The 20,205-nt window shown below is 42.4% G+C and overlaps 1 long non-coding RNA gene across 1 annotated transcript; it reads left to right on the top strand.

The window, feature by feature from the left end:
* Positions 1-8,938: 8,938 nt before the first annotated feature.
* Positions 8,939-16,714, top strand: LOC147798309 (uncharacterized). The gene is made up of 2 exons (XR_015426240.1): positions 8,939-9,022; positions 16,386-16,714. It is a non-coding gene; the product is annotated as an uncharacterized LOC147798309 (long non-coding RNA).
* The last annotated feature ends 3,491 nt before the right edge of the window (positions 16,715-20,205 follow it).

Genomic DNA, 20,205 nt, shown 5'->3' with positions numbered 1-20,205 from the left:
GTCTGTGTCAAACACGTTAACGCAAAAAAAGGCAGACTTAGGAAAGGACGCCCCCACTTTATACCCATCAGTCTCGTTCGCACGGCGTTGAGCAGTGCGCTCAACGTGCGCCCAATGGATACTGCTCTCACCCCAGGACTGGTTGATTAGAAATAGTCCGGTGCTTGCCTGCGTGGTGGACGGAATGGATCTAGTAAACAAACAGGGTCAATTATGCACTGCATTACGGAGCCTACTACACGATTTTGAACATATCAAATTTTAAAATTCTTATTCAGCTACTGTAATTTATAATATCCGATTTCGTGTGAATTACGAAAGATGTGAAAGGGTGAGGGGACGAGGCGGGGATGAGGAAATTCACATTGAGCGTTAAAACACGTAATAGCATATGGAACACGATATTTGCTGTCAATCAAGATTGAGGAGAACAGTTTCCTAACCAAGGGCTACCACTGGAAGTAAGTGGAAAATAAATGAACCCCAGAGGCGAGATTGACATAGATTTTGTTGCACTCATCTCGGCACGCGCGATATCCCTAGAAGCGGCTCTGTAGAGTACCAAAGTGAATACGTCACGCGTACAATTAGTGTGTAAAAGGCATTAGCGCAGTGACGTCACATTCGGTACACTATAGTGGTTAGTTTAGTCACTGCAACCCGCTGATATTAATATAAATCCCTGCACGTCAGTTGGTCTTTTTTTTTATATTGACTCACTTGCACTGTCGTTTTTCGTGTTGCATAAGTGGGGTAGTTTTTTTTTTTAACAAAAATTGCTCTAAATGGTTTCAATTTCCTAAATGGATGTCCTTTGCACCCTCAAACCAATAAATCCGCAAAGAAACCTAAGGAAAGGGTAGTAAGCTTGTATCCAACTGCTGTCAGTTGGTCTTTTTATTTTATTAAGTCAGTTGCTGTGTCCTTTTAAGAAGGTGGTGTTGCAATGGAGTGAGCCGCTGCCAAATTCTACGAAGATAGTGAGACTGGGCCAACTTGAAAAACACTAAAAAGCAATAAAGCAAGGGAGATCATCTTAGATTTCATGAAACTCTGTAGGAATGCTTCGAGATAACTAGATGCAATCCAGGTATCACATCCGGATGTCAGTGTGATCATGTGACGCTCATGTCACGAGGGTAAAATGTGAAGAGGTCACGTGACAGAAAGCTTCACTTGAATATGAAACCATAACCCGCTGTGCTGCAGTCACAAGCACCCTATTCAGTTTCACCAAACGAAAGGTGAACACTCGTGAGCATCCACCCTAAATACAGCGTTGTCGTAAACTGAAGATAAAAATGATATTACTGGGAAAAACAAATGACTAGTTGAGACATGCCGAAAACTTATCTCAATGGAGTCGAGACATTACATCAGTTTCGTTTTTGATTGCAATATTCAAAAGATGCTGCTGCAAGCGAAACAAATAGAGTCTTTAAACGTCAAAAATTACACCTCAAAATGGGGACATTAGCACTCAACACTAGTGATTTTTCCAGACGACACTAAAATGGCTCCGGCCAGTGTTTTAAACGAATCGTTTTGCATGTAGATGGGATTGTTGTGAAAACAGAACAATAGATTCAGGTCAACAAGCAATGTTGCAGTCTTTCGTTTTAATATGACCTTAATGCAAGGGGTGTTGGTGTTCAGGTTAATGAGGTTATTAGGAAAAACACCACGTGACAGCAAAAATTGTAGCCTTGGGGAGGCCAGCTGAGGGGATACGCACAAAAACATCACAATATTCAGCATTCAAAACAAATCCTAGCTTGGGCAAAAACAAAAACAAATAAGTGCATTTTTTATTCCAAAATCTCTGAGCGAAGATTGTTTCGTGGACGGTCACGACCTCTTGAAACGACAAAGGGGAGTTGTTAATTCATGAGGAAAAGCCAGCAGAATAATCACTCCCGCCTGTGGTTGGGAAAACGTCTTGTTGACGCATCAATAATTCATTCGACAGCCATCAATCACCAATTTAACCACTGGTTTATTATAATAATCGGATCATTCAGCGCCTGTAGACACCAATAAGGGGTCACGTGTTCACTCCGAGTGTGTACTTCTCTCAAGTTAAAGGATCCATGCCATGATTTTTCACGTGCATCTTTTTCCTCTTCTTCGATGTATGACGACTGCACTGAAACATTTCGGAGTTTTGTGTATTGTTCATGGTTCTCCGTACAACGTTAACTGAGGGCGCTGCAGCTAGCTGTGATGTAAATCAGGGACGGCATTGTTCAGTTAACATATTTTCATGTTCAAAGTTGAACCATGGAGCTACATGGTTGAACCCTAAGTTTTCTCTGATTAACAATAATTTTAGGAAAAAGGCTCATCTAAACTTGTCTAACACAGCAACGAAGTGCCAAAGAAATTGGAATTTACGTCAGCAAAAAAAACAAACATTTCTAGCGCTTTTTATGTACACATATCAGTGCATCACTGCAGTTAATGCCTGGGATAGTATTTCAGTTTTTATTAGGAATTTTATCAATTTGTATGAGCATAAAACTAGAAAGGCTCCAAAATACAAATTACAGTAGCAGAGAAGAAATGAAAGAAAAGGTGAATTGAAATGCAAACGTGAAATCTCAAGGGTTGCAGTGAAACAACCACATTACATGGACCCTTTAATGAATGCGTGAAGATCCTTGACTTAGATGACAGAAAAATCACAATTAGACTGTTTACAATCGTACTGCTAAAAAGTCATTTTCAAATCATCTACAGTGTACATTCCCTTTCCAATATCACTGAAGCACTGTTCATTTCACCTATTTCACGAACACATTAGCGAAAGTTAATGCCTAAACTGTTAAGGAAAAAGCTGGCCGTGAAGACAATTAGTAAATATTCAGACAGTTTTATTCTGATAACATTTTGGGACAGAGACATCATTTTTGTATACCATTTGGAAGACTCCACGGCAGATTTTGTAACGACTGGTTTCTGAGTCTGGACCATGTCAGTGGGCGTTTGAGCTGTATACGTGTCTCGTGATACTTATTAATCTATCACGAGGCACAACTGTTGGCAAATATGAATTTACGTTTTCTAACCTGGTACTTGACCTTTTGACCTAACATGTCTTTAGCACACGATACAAGAGGAGACCTTCGGTCCAACAAATTGTAGATCGGTATCGCGACCTGCTGGGTGAATCTTTTCACAAACACACTGCAATCACAAAATGTTTAAACTCAATACAATTTTAGGCAAAGATATCGAAATTGAGACGCATGACATGGTTTGCACCCTGTCTCCAAAGATGGGCGTCCGGGGAGGGGAGCAATCATCAGTACTGACAGGCTGAAAACCATTCACGGGGAACGGGGACGGACAGTATGCACAGTTGCTCTCCTCTTTCCCAATGCCTCCGAATACTTCAAACTTCCTCATTTAATGCTTCCTTGCCATTTAACTAAGGGTTCGTCAAATGTGCAGGAGGCATTGCACTTGGGAAGCCTTTATGAAATGACAATGTCGTACAGTTTCAGAAAATGGGAGGAAATCCCAGAACGAGATTCCCGGGAGAACCCCCTTTGGGAGAGCTGAGGAAATTCAAAATGCCAGCTTGGTTGGGAATGTATAAACGTTCTATGTTATCGAAGGTAGGAACCTCCCCAAGGTGCAATGCTAAATTCTCATACCGGTGAGGTTTCATATCAGTGTTTGGTTATTCGGTAATTCATTGAATAAAACTGCATCGGCCGTGGAGAGGAGGAGTGGTTATGAAACTGATGTACGCGTTATAGTCATTCTAATCAGTGACCAGTAGACTTTGCCCAGGGATGTCTGAAGTTCACAGTGACAGAGTTGTCATTCCTGATGCTTTAAAGTACTCCGTTGCCATATTGAATACGCCTTCCTTCTGCTGTAAAGTGGTATGACCTCTAACCTACGTAGGAACTGAACTGAAAATGTCCACCCCGTCTGAAGCCACGTGGTGCCTTTTTTGTCCCTGACACATGCGCAGGATGCTGTTGTCCTTCTATATACCGGTATTCTTTTCAAGGTGTGAGGAGGCATAAATTAAAGTAAAGAACAGAACAAGTTTTAAACGTGTAAGTACAATTTTTCGTCGTCAGTTCAGTACAATGTACGCCGCTATGTGAAACATATATTTGGGGAAACAAAATGGCGGAATTTTTATATATACAGTATATATTTTTTTTGGTGGTGTATAGGCTGGCCATCCCTATGCATCGTGTTGCAGCGCTTCGCATGACTGGTTGAAATAAGATTTTCAATTGTTTCATTTCTTGAGATCTTGAGAGATTGAAATAGTCAGCTCTATCAAAAGTCAATAATATCATATATTTAAGGCTGAGTTTGGACCAATATAATGAGAATAACAATGAAACAGTCATTTTTGTCATTACTTTCGAAATGTCTGGATCAAAAGTTCGAGTTGGCTGTGAACTGTCGAGTTTACGGCACAAGACGAGTCTCGTGATGGAGATCCGCCCCCTTCCATTCACTGGTGAAGTATGGTCGAGAGGCACATCCCAGATACATATCAGCTCTAAAAATACCTGTTGCGATTAACCACTGAATGGAGCCCATCACTTCGAGGGTTATAAATATGCCCATTTACTGCTGCACTGTTTACCGTCCCTTCTGATGCGGGTCAGGCAGCTATAGTCTACGCCCCCGTATGATCGCTGCTCGAAAACGAAAGGTCAAAATGCATTCCCGACACCATGTACTGCATGGTGGAATTTGCGGGGATAAAAACGTCCGGGGTCCTGTTTTGAGATCAGCTCGAGAACAGCCGTTTTTCATGTCAAGAAACCAAAGCATGCAGACTATCTATAGTTTCCTTGTTGTGTCTGCAATGCCCCCTTTTGGCTAGTGCGATTGCTTTGGCATTAATCCGGTTGTAAGGCGTATTTATGGTTGCAGGCCAGTAAATACACTGTCATGTAGCCAACAGCGATAAATACCTGAACTTCAAAAAATCGCGGAAAATACTCACTAGTCTTCAGACGTTCGAGACGTACATCAAATTAAAGCCAAGGTTATGGTTGTTCACTTTCTTTTCAAATTTCCATTCATTAACCGATAACTTTTGAAAATATATTTTTCTTCACGGAAGGTCACCCCTAAAAAGCAGTCGTGAAGCCCCTCGCCTTTTGAAATATCGACACCTGCACTAGTCTTCTCGAAAAAATAGACCGTTTTCAGGCACCGATTTCATGCAAATCTCACTCAGACGCAAGCTGGTATTCTTATTGCTCACCTAAACCTGTCTTTTCTACAAATCTTCCAGTTCATAGGCCACAAAATTGCTCTATTTTACAGAGAATTTAAGTGCATACAAACTGTGATTTGGTCCGCGCAAACAGTTTTAGCCTACACTGGCCTGCAACTTTTATATCCTTACAGTCAAACGGATGCCTACGTGGTGTTTCGAATTTCGAGTGGAAGAATCGGCTATTTTCCCAATAATCTTCCCGGCGACCGGAATACTCAATGGGTTCGATCACAGTCATAACACTGACCAACAGCAGAAGTTTTCCTTCTGTATTTCGGGGGGAGGGGCACAGGCCTCAAGCATGCCCCCCACCCCCTTTAGTTACGCCACTGTCCCCGCCTCAGTCCTCAGTGCAAATACGAAACATATTTATGTTAAATGATTGTGTTAAAATCAGGGACACTTTATTAACAATAGGCCTATATGATACATTTTTCCGAAGACTTTTTTTCAAATTCGATCCACAATCTCCAAAATAACATTTTGAAGGACGCGTATATTAGTATAATGTGGGACACAGGACAGCCCCTCCAATTCGATGCCTTGTCCCTCCCTTGGAATTTGAAGAAGATGAAGGGCTCTTCCTGTTTAAAACTATGGCTAAAACTAATGAATGTACCCCAATGCGACAATTTTGATGCTCCCTACTACAAAATGCCACCGCCCTTTGAAAAGTTGTGGCGAACCATATTTCCTTCACTCGGCCCAGAAAGTCTTTCCGGTCCCATATCGTTAATTAATTACAGAAGATGAGGACGAAAGCTAACAAACATAGGACGGGACAGACATCAGAGTGAATCACAATGGGCAAAATCCACTTACCCCCGGAAGATTTTGTTTTTTTTAATGATTGGTATAAATATTCTATAAACTGCTAAAACTATCTGGTCACTCTATGGAACTGGTCACACCATATACCTTTTTTAATCCACGCCATTGATCATTTTGCTTCAAAACAATTACAATAGCAAGAAGTAAATAATGACAAACATGTTCAAAAGGATACACCAAAAGGGGCAAACCACAACGTTCTATTGTGACTCTGATATATCTTGCGTGGCACATAGTATCTGAGTTTTTATCTTTTCAGCACTTTCAACATTCGCATTTTTTCGAGAAATACGGAATACAGTGATTGCACGTTTACACTCTGAAGTAAAAATATATTAATACATAGGCCTGACACATCCATAAAATAATGCGTACTTTATCCAAGACGCACATGAAGATCAGATTTTTATTTTGCTTTTCGTTGCGTCCATTTTCACCTGCATAACTTCATAATTACTCAAGCTTTCTGCATTTTTCCTAGTTATTCTTCCGTCAGATCGAACGAAATGCGACTATTTTGCTGAAAAACTTGGAACAACTTAAACGGCATAATCCAAATGTTAAGGGTACTAAGGTTTAGCTTTTTCACAACAGTTCTGATGAGAGTTGCAAATATACGTGTTTCAGCCAAAGAGGATAGTTGTATATCCCCTGCTGGTTACAGCTTTGAAAATCTTGAAAACCAGTTAAGGACGAAATATTTGAAGACACGTCGTGTAACTAGACTCGCAGTAGCTTTCCTCTATAAATGACATCTAACCTTTGCAACCTGTATACCCCGATGATAGAATCATCGCAAACCGAAAAATCGTCCTGACCCATTAATTTGTGTACGTCTTGTACATGGCGATGTGGTATTTTGGCTCGGAAGAAAAAGTTCCAAGTTGTAAATCGAGGTGATTGATGAGAACGGAATATTATGACCTGCGAACCTTATGCAAAGGCTGTTTACTAGGCCAAAGGAATGAAATTTCATGTTTTATGTCCAGCACCCGCATGACTGTGAAGTATCAGCTTAAACTTTTCATTATGTAAAGAAAAACATATTTGTCTCAAGTTTTCTTGGTTTTAATTTCTTTTCTAAAACATTGTGTAAAACACATAAAAATGCCAGTAAAATGTGTGTGACTACACCTTGGACGAGAAACTCTCCAACGCGTACTGCCTGCAGCCAAGCCCAGCAGGAATCGCCCGGCCTGGGGCATACGTTTTGGGCATAATTTATGGCATCCTAGTTAACGAGCTTGCAATCGACCGAGATTGTCAAGAAAATCCGAAGACCAACAGACTGACGGAACCGACAAAACTTCGGATCGGACAATCTGATTGGCCGAGGTCACGAAGATCATGGCCAGCTGGCCAATGGCAATCGCTGTTTCAGCGTGTTCATTTTGGAAACGACAACGTTTTTGTTTGATGAAAGTGAGTGCCGACATTCAACAGAATCTTATACCAATTTTCTGCAGGACAATTTACTTTAAAAAAGGAATGATGAGATTCTCCCAAGGAACCAGTATCAAAGAGGTTGTAAAGTTGTATGCGCATGCGTTAGCCTATCCCTTTTTTTCCCAACTGTATTGTAAACTTTTCATTCATTTTCAGCTGGCTGTCTGACATGTAACACATTTGTTTTTCTATTAAACAGTATTTCAATTAATGCTCAGACACAAAACATGTAACTTCAGTACGTTGGCCTCGGGAAAGCGAATCACCATCTCCAGTCTTCCCTGCACCGCGGGAATTACTGGAGTAAACGTTAACAACAACCAAAAGCGCTACGATCGAGTCAATCGTTGGTGTGTCAGCGGCAGTTGGTGATGGTGTGCGTGTGCTGTTGTGCTGCACAACGACATGGTTTCTACGGGGTGGGAAACATACTTGGCATTGATCGAATGTGAAGTACATGAATACAGTATTACTTGCTTACAATAAAAGCCACGATTTTTTTCAGACAACTGAACTTTGCTGTGATAAACTGGGTCTTTGGAGACCGTTCAACCGATCATACGTCATAAAGATGTACTCCTTTCATATTTTTGACAGAGTTTCCTGTTCTGCATTTTTCAGTCGTTCCTGCATATTCCTGGCGCAGGTTGAGTATTACCGGTTAGTGAATAAGGGGCTTTGCTTTTCGTGCCCTGCTCCAGTTTGTGATACTTATCATTTCTGAGGGTTTATTTTAAATTGAAATACGAAGCATGACCGCGACAGTCTTGATGATGTGACCATAGTGACGGAGCAGATTTTTCGTCATTAACACCAGGATGTTTTTTATCCCGTGTAGTTTTTTTTTCTGAAGAGGCAAACAACGCCCCGCTTATGTCAACGCAGAAATGATAAAGGTCAGTTTACATGTGTGCCTACCTCGACAGCTGGGTCAGGGCAGCGCCATCTTTGGTCGGCGCCAAACCGCACCAGCGCTTAATACCCACTGGTTCAGAGGGAAACTCGGCTGCCTTGAGCCCGTTGAGCTGCTCGGGGCGACCTGACATCTGATCACGCCCTATTGCGGTTCCATTCTGGTTGAAGCGACACCTCAAACACCTCCACTAGAGATGCTAGCCTAATCATAACCCCCCTGCCTTCAACTTCACCTTCAGCGGGTCGGGTCCGGCCGGTTAATGTTTAACCCGGCCCCGTCCAATATTTTCAGCACTCCCCGGCTGATAGATGTGTATATAGATAAGCCGTGTACATACCGCCCCGGTTTATTCGCGCTGGGCCGGCTGCCGTCGTCACCGCCTCATGTTAAGGTCAAGATCAGTCGACAGCGGAGCGGGGCAGGTGAGGACACGGGGTGTTCTTTTGGCGGCTCCTCGCCGGCGTTGACTCCCACGCGATGGCCGCTTGTTCCGTCTACAGAGCCCGGTCTCCGTCTGTACGCCATGATGTTACGCAGAAGACACTGGAACTGTGCGAGTTCGGGTGAGTATGCAATAAAGCACCTGCGCCGCACATAGGCCTAATGCCTGTCTGCTTTACGTGCGTTCAGATTCTAACCTTGACCTGTAATTACGAGCCCATTAAATGATTTCAAAATTATACCCAGGCTTTCTTTCTGAGAAAACAGAAAAACCACTTAGTCCAAAAGAAATTCATTTAAATCAAATATTTTTCAGTTTTTAGAATGATGAAAAGCATTTTGATATTCACGACCCACATAGCCTACACAATTGCTCGCGATAAAACATCTATAAAATCCATCTATGATCGCCTTGCAGGTCTTTCTCCAGATTTTACGAATTTCATCCCACACTTTGTACCCCTACAGGTGTTCATTTCTTCACGGTACATCATGTAGGTTAAATTCAACACATGCCCTCGAGTTGCTATACTAATTTATGAATCAGGGCCATTAGGCTATGACTAATTCCATGTCGTAATGTCTAAATCTGTCCACCGTGTTTTTTATTCGATGCGACCATGTTTGTGAAGAATTATGGTGTGATTGCAGTCCCCAAAGACGCCCAATTGTCACTGGCAAGAGAAAATATGATTGGATTAGCAGCTGACTGGAGGGGATTGGTTACTCTAATGGCTCAAATAGATTTAATCCTCCGTACCAAGCATTTTTTTTACGCTTAATATTCCCAAACCCGCTTTTCGCACTAGTAACAACATGAATAACCGTGGGTCAAATCAGATCGAATCGTGCCTGTTTGCTCAGTTCAAATGTACGTGATTACTGCTGACTGCGACTGTTTGCGGAGAGAAATTCCCCCCTCTTTTATGACCAGGAATACACCTTTTGTCCCCTCCACAGTCGTCATCAGACAATCCTGGGTTTTGTCCAAGCGAGAGGGGAAATCACTGGTCCATATCCTTCAACGAAGTCTGAAAGTATGATCGGGGATCTCTCGCCAGTTGGCCCACAAAAGGCTCTACACTCATTTTTTTTTAATGAATTCTATGCGTTGCCTGTGAAGTGTCCTTTTTTGCACTCCCGAAAAACAGGTCATAATTTGGCCTGTGGTTTTTCCCCATGAAATAAGACTTCAGTGCTGGTGCTGATGTGATTTTTCGCGAAGGTAACTAGGGCCTGGCGTCCCCTCTCACTCGCATGGGTTCAGGTCCCGACATGGATGACTGATCCCCTCTTCCATAAATTACCGACTAGGGCCATTATTGCGAGTCCACGGTCTAGCCCTGACTGATAATTTATTTACACTGTGTAGCCCGCACTCTCCGCAATTTTTGCAGGTCCTTTGCTTAGAACGTGGTGAGAGCAAATTGTGACAGATTTGGGGAATTTTTTTTTTATTTTCCTTTCGATGGGGACCTTCTTTCGTACATGTACACGCAGCCCGTGCTCCCCGCTCACCGTACCTCCGGCGACCTCGTAAAACATGTGCCTCTCGTGTGCCGACCCCGGCCACTGGCAGGGGGAACAAGTGTAATTACATTCCCACTGCCGCTACTTTTACGGCTCGCCAATATACAGCCCGCCGAGGGAGCCGTTTCGGCGACACCTTACCTGTCGGACTGTCCTCACTCTATTCCTGCTCTGCATCAACCCTGTAGATCCGAATTTGTGTAAGTGGTAAATTCTCTCACAAGTTTGGATCTCGCGGTACCTGCAGAGCAGAACAAGACATCGGGGATTTCTTGGACAACACGGTGGGGGTCGGAGGAAACCTCGAGTAGTGAAAGCTCTACACATTATGGCTGCCATCTCAGACAACAAATATAACATCCCAGGGGGAACCTTGTCGGTGAAGGTGACTATTTATCCTCTTTCTAATTCAGTTTGTAAAAATTCTCAAAAATTCGGGACTTACCGGCTACTTTGCTGGATCTATATTATGTAACCTAACCACGTACATGTATCAAGGATTATTCAGTCATACGTATCTAATGAGTACAGAGAGATGCACATGGCTAATTATGGTAAAGGTTAATCTGCATATTTCATATATTCATGTATGCATATCTGTTAAGTAGAAACCGTATGATTTGGTGTTATGAAATATTATTATTGGCGTGTCGACTGTACCTATCGAGTCGTTGGTGCCCAGCGCGAATCGTACCATATATTATGCGCAAGAGCTTCGTGGATCTGTTTCAAATGTAAACAAAGCTGTGGACCCTCGCTGGCGTGGCATTCACATGCAGTCGGCTGATTAGTTGGACGATGAGTGGAGACGACATTAAACATAACATGTCAGTTCCCGCACGCACCCTCGCATCATGCACTGGAAAGCTGCCGGTCTTAATTGGAGACATAATACTTTCAAAGTACTCGTGCTCTGATAACTTCGCACGTGGGACCCTGCGATGTGTGGATGAAATCGCGAAGAGTGAAATACAGTCGGTCGTGTACCAGTTCAGTTATTCAACTTGAACTGCGTGTGCGCGTCTTGAGATTGGACCGTCTTCCATTTGGAATGAACAGCGAAATCTATACCTTTTTTTGAGATTTCATCAATTCATTGATCGTATAACTGGTTTGTTGTTACTCATGTGTGGTCATGTACGCTCACCCGCTGTGTTCATACTGATGTGAAAATCGCCTAATAATTAATGAGGAGCACAGATTGCAGTTCGAAGCAAAAGCTAGTTTTTGCTTTGTATGTTTGTTTCTTTTTTTTGGGGGTGGTGGTGGCTGAATTCCATTCTTTAGTTCGTATTCACTCCTCCCCAGCCCCCACTTGCTAGTGATTTATTTCCATGTCTGTAGGGTGGCCTGTCTGACTATCAGTGGGGACCTTTGACGCCTGTCTGTCGGTCTTTCTTGTCTGAACACATCGACTCCCCCACGCTTCGCTGTACTTGTATTTCACGTATTGAAAGGCAGATACATTTTGTGTGCGTGAACATTTTTCTGTGCTGCCTGTAAGTCTCGAATTACGTCTTTAGAAAATAATTAGAGATACAGAGAAAATGTCACTCTGCGAAGTTGCATGTTCTCTCAAACACCAAGTTCGAATACTTATCAGTTTTATTTTCCCTTTAGGTATACAGTGTACATCGATTTGACCACACGTAATTGTACAACGTCGTCGGATATTTTAGCTATAATCAAATTTTCAATAAAATCGGAATCTATAGCGTTGCTCGTAATTTTGTTAAGTAATGTATGCAACATTTACACTGATTGCAAAAATGATTTTGTTGAAAAGATATGTGTTTGTGATATTAATCTTGTTAGAGGTATTTTGGGAAATATCATACTACGTTTGTAATAATGACGTTCGATGTCGGCTTTTCTTGATATTTTTTTGCCTTCACTAAACTAAAAATCTGAAATATGCCCAACTGCCGCCCACTACACTGAGATCTAAGCAGTGCATTCAATATTTTCAAACCACATTACACTCCAAACATTCAAAAAACATTCTATATAAACTTGCATGGCATTCCTTCACTTTTTGCACAATGTTCTCTTCCTAGTCCATAAACCGTAGCTAGAATGTCACTGAATTTATCATTCACCTGTTTATATAGGATGGAAAAACAAAACACACAAACACATGTCAGTGACATTAAATCCCTCACTTTTGCCAATTACTAGCTATACCACAAGGGCTCACATATTCGGTCACACGTGGCACATAAACCAGAACCTTAAGGACGCTTACCCTACAAGCCACAACCATCCATAGGTTGCGATGGAGCAGCATCGTTAATATTACCAACTTTGATCGTTGGCTTCAAGTTAACGGTTAACATTGGACTGTGATATAAATTATTATGCCTGAATCACCCAGCCTTGGCGGTGACTGTTTATCAAAGCCTGCATGTCAGGGAGTGAATAACGAAATATCTGTGTCACTCAGTGGAGCCCACCGCATACACATACATGTACATGTACACGTCATTGTATTCAATGTTGTGCACGAGCAATTAACAAAGAATCATTCAAAAAAAGTCCGTTGTCGGTTTCTTGTAAGTGATTTAATAAGCTTGTTCATGGCCGCATCTCCACATTTTCAGTTGTTTCTTCTTGCGTTATGTTTCCTTCTCCGAGGATGTATGAGGATAAAAAAAGTTTCACATTAATCAATACTTGAGAATTAATGAGATAATTGATAACGATCGGGATACATAAATTGGCAAATATCGACCGGGGTTTCAGTTTTAGGGTATTGTACACTTCCTTAATACAGTTTTGCTTAGGCCTATTTGTCTCAGTGTACTCTTTCATTTTGCTTAGGAAACTGATATTTCCCCTGATGATGATGTACATGTACATTTCGAAACCACGATCATACAACACATGATATTTTTATGGCGTCGAATACGCCCCCTACTTGGTATGCGAGCTAGCCAAGCTCATTTGTTTGTTATCTTGCATTAGAGGCGATGGTTTTTCTATCGTATCAGAAGGGGAAACTGTTTACCGTACCGCACTGTACTCTGGCCCTAGGTCGAGGGGACGAGATACCTGGGAAATCGCGCTAACAATCTCGTGGGGAAAACAAGGGAGCCGCGCGGCCCAGGTTAGACAGGTTTATGTTTATCCAAGCTTCTTTTTGCCAACAAGGAAGCAGCACTAATTGTACGACTCCAGGAAAGGAAAGATAGGGCACAGAATGTTCGTTTCGAATAACAAATGGCAACAATTTCGGTGTAGTTTGGGTTAAGTTCGTTGTCACCCGATTGTCGAGTGGCAAACTCTTAATGACCCATTAAATTGGTCCTCGGTGCCAACTTCCCTGATGACGAAGGGCGTAGAAATGGCACTGTGACAGGAAACCATGTATTTACTACAAAAGGACACCAAAACAAAGTAACCCAATAGAGCAAAACTTTTAATTTTGGAATCTAATTCAAATTCTCGTTCAAATCATCTTCAGCACGTCCTCATCAAAATACGCTCTGATTCAAACTTTTGACGTCAAATACGAACACTGTCAAAGCCAAGAAGCCCAAAACGACCTTTGATAAATCTCTTTCTGCCCGTTTTTATAAAGAAAAATATTACATTATACAGTACATGTGAATCCGTTCACAATTTGACTTCAATAATTATTGATTGTAAATTGTAATTGAAAATTGTAATCGATTGCTGGGTTCCTGTGGGCATAAGTGCAGTTTCTGTTTTTGACTTTATTGCTTGGTTTTATCTGAAAAGTCATAGAGAATCTGCTCACACCCCAGCAGAATCTCTCTCAAAGGGAAAAACCTTTTGCCCTCGTCAGTACACATTTTTTTCCTGGTGCTGTGTTCTTCTATTATGTGGAGCAATACGTGGTTTTCGTTTGCCAAGTAGCGATCCGGGATGAGGGAGGTTTGCACGGCAAGCCGATTACTGATTACACAGCCTGTGTGCGGGCAGCATCTTCACACGGCACATACTGAGTTATAGCACCCCGTGTCCCGAGGATAAGGTCACGCAAAGGTTATCTCACGTACAACGCTGCATAGCGCCTCAGCACAGTTATATCCGTGCGCGGCTTTTGCAGAGGAGCGATAATATTTTTCGGTCGGCATTATCCCGGTGGCGTGTTTATGAGCTTTGGGTTTGTGTAAACAAAGGGGATCGGCGTGGCGCTGAAGATGTTACTGAATGGGAGTAACCCGATGAGGTCACGAGATGGTACCCGGTGTGCGTTCGAGTGTTTGCTATAACATGTGCACGACATGAGAAAGGGAACCAACTCGTTGTGGGTTTGGTGTAATAATGCATGACGGGGGAAGTCGATGACAGCCACGATAGAGGGCACTGAATCATCGGGAGGCTCTCCCGCAATCCGCAATCCATCCAAGCGCGGCAAAGGTTCGAGCGCCAACAATCTGGACAGACTGCCCTCCAACCCTTTGCCCACAAAAGACAATGTAGGCCTACTCTGTAAGTTCACCAAAAGGGGGACTCTTTCATCAGATCGGAAAAGGTCACGTTAAAATGTTGCATAATGTCCTTGAAAAACTACCTACAAAACAACAGTAATCTACAGTAAATGTTGAAATTATCTTGATCATTTTGTCATCATTTTAAAATTCCTAGTCTCTGCAACTCCGATCCCTCCCAAATAAATAAATTAAGATTGAAGGCTTGTCCCCCATCCTTCGCACTGTATTCTCCACGGTCAAACTGCAATCATAGAAGAACTGGGCATATTTGTTTGGGTTTCTTCCTTACTTTAATGACAGAATTTCGACAATTCTGGATTGGATAGTTGCAAAATGTAATACATCCGTGACAACATAATACTTCATGTTGAAAGAAAGCACTTTTAAAAGGGGCAATACAGGCGCACTCATCAGTGCACTGGGGAGAGCTTCACTCCTTTTCCTTGCGATGTTTGTTTAATTTCGCTCATTTTGGCGCTAGTCTCCAAGAGGTCCTCCTGTTTATGTCTGAAACAAAAGACAGCGAAATCATGTGCGGGCCTTCAATTTTTGGAGGAGGTTCACGACAAGTCATGTGCTTCTTGGGGTTAGTGTGCGAGGGAGTTACAGATTTAGAAGCCGAACCCATTGCATGGGTGAGTGAACTACAAAAGTATGCCAGAATAGCATTATAATTATTCAAATATCAGCACTGTTTCAGCCTGTTGTCGTTTCCATCTGTCAAAGAAACGAACGAAACTAATCAAAGTGTCTGAAAGGGAAAGACCCACGTTTTTAAAACACAATTTTCCGAATCGACATGAAATTCCAAACCCTTGCTTCAGTCCTTTTTCGACCTGTCGCATAGATGCGTACAACCGAAGTTTTGCCGAATGGACAATTGAAAAAACTTTTTGAAAAAATATTATTCTCAACTTCAAGCAGCTGATGTGGAATTCCCGCTTTATTAACTTAGACCGTACCTTATTTCGCCAAAGTTTAAAGGGTGATGTTTGCGCGACCAGTTTGTGAATATATGTACATGTATACGCTTACATATGCAAATAGTTATGTCTGTAACTGGGGCAGGGCAGGGTGGCTAATTGGGGGATTGGCACTAAAAGCAGACAAAATCTTTAAAATTACATATTCATACTTGTATAGGGCTTTCTTTAGATTCTGTGGCTCGTCATCACAGCAATATTTCACAAAAGAAGCAGGATTGCGATAAAAACGAAACCATCAGGGCTGATTAAAATCTGGTTACCTCATTTCATTCTTGCAAAATATGTATTTAACCAAACACTGGAAAAGTAATTAAGACTATTGAAATTGACTAAGATTAAGATTTTCGATAGGTAAAATATTACAATAAACTTTAAAACAAATGTTAAACAATTCTTTTTCAAGACTGTAGGCAATTTCCAAATTGTATAGAAGAACAAAAGGTGTATTTCCATCCCAATGTAGAGTGTTGCTTTGGCCAACCCTTTCTCTATCCATTTGTGTCCCTTAGGGGTGAGGAGTGAATCTCAACGTGCGCCCACTCTGACCAGAATTGTAGCAACTCCCAGAATCCCGGAAATAAAACATGGAGTGGTTTCTCTGACTCTTCATATTAATTATGAAACAAGTAGTTTCGTACGGTAGGTAATGTTGGATGCCTTGACGGTGGGTTAAAAAAAAATTGCAGGCTGTGTTTACAGTATTCCAATGAACAAAGAAAGCAGAAGTAACTGACGGGTTACTGCCAAGCTAAGGCACGTAGGCTATGTGCTGATATCGAATTACATTTAATCGAAACTAAAACTTGCTTTGGCTGAAATAAAATTGAGGCGAATGATACTCTTTGGTGTCCTGCGTACCTTCCCTTTGATTAATTTTGTGTTAAAGTTAACTTGGGGGAGGGCTGTTGTTGACCTTTGTGATTTTGTGTTTAATACTCGAGGAATTTTCATGTTTATGGGCAAAAGAGACATCTGAATAGCAGGAAAAAGCTCCACTTACATGTTTAAGCACAAAACTTGTGTAGGATGTCTGGTCCTTGCTGAAAGGAACTGCCACTGGCTGTTGCCAACTGGATGGGCATGACTACCATGATGGGCAATATTTTTAATATTTATCAACTCGCAAGAGTAAACTACATCATGCACGGCACAGGTGTCACAAGAATATGGGGGGGGGGCTACAGCTTTTTTCGAGAGATTCAAAGGACTCAGCATTGCACAGCAGACTGGCAAGCCATGAACATGGGGGATGGCCTCCTGTGGGCATTTCCACGAAAATAGGTAACTCTTCTCCTCGCCAGTTTTCTTTTTTCCTTTGCTCTGGGGGACTTGACGAGCGCCACCATGCGTCCCACTTTTGTCACACAAACCAGAGGCAAGAACATTTTTGCTCAAGTTTTCTTGTTGACTTTTCGTTTTGGCCTCTATACTGCTGTGTTTGTGAAGGTTCCTCAGATATTGGGGGGAAATTGAATAACACCAATGGAGGCATGTGTGAATTCAAATCAATAGTTTAATGCAGCTACTAAAACCAGGAAATGTTAAAGCGGCTTCCACGCCCAACTTCCTCGTGAAGGTTTCACGTGCTAAATGACTGTTTAAGGCGTTATGACATCGGCAGGAATTGGGTCAAACAGATATTATATCCTGCCAGCTTGTTCGATGGTGTTGCTGTACTACTTGGAGACTCGGCATCGAAATGCGACTACCAGAGGGCGCCCTCATCAGACCGTGGCATCAGGCGAGAGAGAACAGTTAACCGTAAACGATGGTGTTGACGTAGGTAAAGCGACTGAGCAACGCCCAACCCAAAGGATGAAGGTAATGTGCTGCTGGCAAAACGTTTTTATACATGTCCTTAAAGCAGATGGGCGGGTAGTGCAGACTACAAGCCTTGCCTAAGTGTAGTAGTCACAAAACTGCAAACCTGCAGGAAAGTAATGGGCCTACACGAATACTTCAGCAACTTCAACCTTGGGTGTAAACGCCTATGAACGTACACTATAGGCGTCCACCCTGAGGAACTGTTTGAAATACAGGGTAGAAGGTTTTCTCGGGAACTACATTTTTCCGTATGGAAATTGAAGAGTTATTCGTATTCTTACTGGTGCCTCCTATGATCGATGGCAGATCGCATGATTGCATGAACATGACTCAGACACACGGCATACGGACGTTTCACAAAAGTGCGCCTCCTACAGTTTGCAAAGCGTTGTCCAATCACAACGCGCACAATCTGTCAACCCATTCCAAACGCGCATTGGGTCAACAGATTTCGTGCATTGTGAGCGGCGAACGCGCGTTGCGAACTCTTGGAGGCTCACTTTTGTGAAACGCCCGTATTTAGAGGTGCGCTGTGAATAATCAAAAAGCCAAGAGTTCAATCTATCCTCTTGTCAAGACTGGGCAGTATGCATTTCATAAAAGGTATTGCACACCTGGGGGTTCAGGGAAAATCCTCCGCCAGGCCGTAGAGCTTAAAAAGTGCCCCTGCAGATTCTTTCGAAAAGAGGGGTCTGCGTGGGCCAAGAAACTGTGGGATTGTGTCAGTATGGCTGGGGATCATCTCTGAAGATTCAGGGGCACCCATCTGGGGGCAAAACAGACAAAATGGGATTGAAAATTAGTCGGAAGAGCCCGAGGAAGGCGAGAGATGTCATTTGAAAAATGGCCGCTGAGAAGACTTGGGAAAATTGACTTTTTTGGGAGTGAGTTTGTTTTTGGCGGATAATGAAAAATTTCATCGATTAACCCACTAAAACTTGAAAATCAAATGAAATCTGAAGGACCAAACAACACATTGTCTTTTCTTTGAGAGGCCTCAGGGACTTCAGTTGCCTGCCATGGGGCTCCAAACCTTGTTGATTTTACACTATTTTCAATGCAGCTTGAATTAATGAAGTGCACCTTTGGATTTCGTAAGTTCAAGGCTTGATTGGAAGTTACAAATGAGCACAGTGAGAGTGAGAATTAGAACATGCAGCCTTCCACGGGATACCGCCACTAACTACATATTTGACGAGTTAATTCCGTGAACTCGATTCGCAGTAAAGGACGACATGATGAAAGATTGGATCAAGGCCGCTTTTTCAATCTAATGCCTGCAGTATGTCTTATCGGCCCTATTAGCTTCGAATATTTTGATTGCTGGAGGGAGGGTAATTTTTAAACAGGATTTTACCCGCGATCTCCAGTCCTTAGGTAAGGCCGTGATTCAGTTATGATTTCGGGTCCCGACTGGACTATAGATGGCGCTACTGCGATTTTCATTCTGGTAACAGTGATGATGCATGATTGAGCGAAATGAAAGCATCTCACTATCGGTCATTTATGTACCTTTAAGGGAAGGCATTTCCGTTATTATTGAAAGTAGGCCCTGACTTAAGTGCTTTTGAAATGTAAGCGTCATCTAAAAGCGTTCAAAACTTGGATTTAGAGCTGCGTTTCCATTTGGCACTATGAAGACAATCCCGCGTGTGTTGATCCGCGTGTGCCTTGAGCGCATCACACTTTCTCGGAAAAATTGGCGCGGTATTCTAAATATTCGTGAAATTGGTGTGGAGATGATTTTAAGACATTTTAGAAAGTTTGACATGAAAATGCGACCACACAGACGTCTACCAGAAAGGTGTTGGGCTTTGCCTTGGGATAAAAGTCAAGGCTTGTTTGTATACGGGGCGATTCATAATACAGTACGCGACCAAGAGGTTGCCGAGAGGAAGTTGAAGTTTACAGTCGGCAAAAACATGACCGCCTTGCCTTGATTTGCAATTAAACTTACATTAGTGGACAAATTGGACAATTAAGTCTGTTACTGTGAAATACACTTACGAGTCTTCCTCCTTGACAAGTAAACATTTATTTTCAAATTCTCAGCGCGCAGCCATACAACGAATAGAATTTGTCGACCATTTCCTACAATACCTTGTGAAATATGGCCTTTATGTGGCAACCTCTTGGTGGCGCCCTTTTATTGTGATTCGTCTGTAATTTACTTCTTTCTTTCCGGCACGGTCTTTCCTTATCGCCAGTTTCTGTATCATTATGAACAGAAGCCGTGCGTAATTCATGCCACCCTCTGGGTGAGGACATGTCGGGTTCTGCAAGTTATCCTTAGTTACGATTTCAGCCAAGTTCCTTAAGGCTTCACAGAGCTGCAGTGACAAACAGTGGGACTTAAAATGGATGCATCGAAACGGAAGCAGATATCTGTTCACTTTTCTCTTCCGCGCGGAATGACTGGAGGCCGTTTCGTGTGCACGGGTTGCCGTACGTCTCGGTTGCATGGAGGCACGTTCAGTAGTGAAAGGCATTATTGGCATAATCTGT

This window comes from Acanthaster planci, linkage group LG08 (assembly GCF_054643075.1).
Source record: "Acanthaster planci isolate LZ-2023a linkage group LG08, COTS_SCS, whole genome shotgun sequence".
In the NCBI taxonomy this organism is placed as follows: Eukaryota; Metazoa; Echinodermata; class Asteroidea; order Valvatida; family Acanthasteridae; genus Acanthaster; species Acanthaster planci.
The sequence above is the reverse complement of the archived record's forward strand: the minus strand, read 5'-3'. Positions and strand labels throughout refer to the sequence as shown.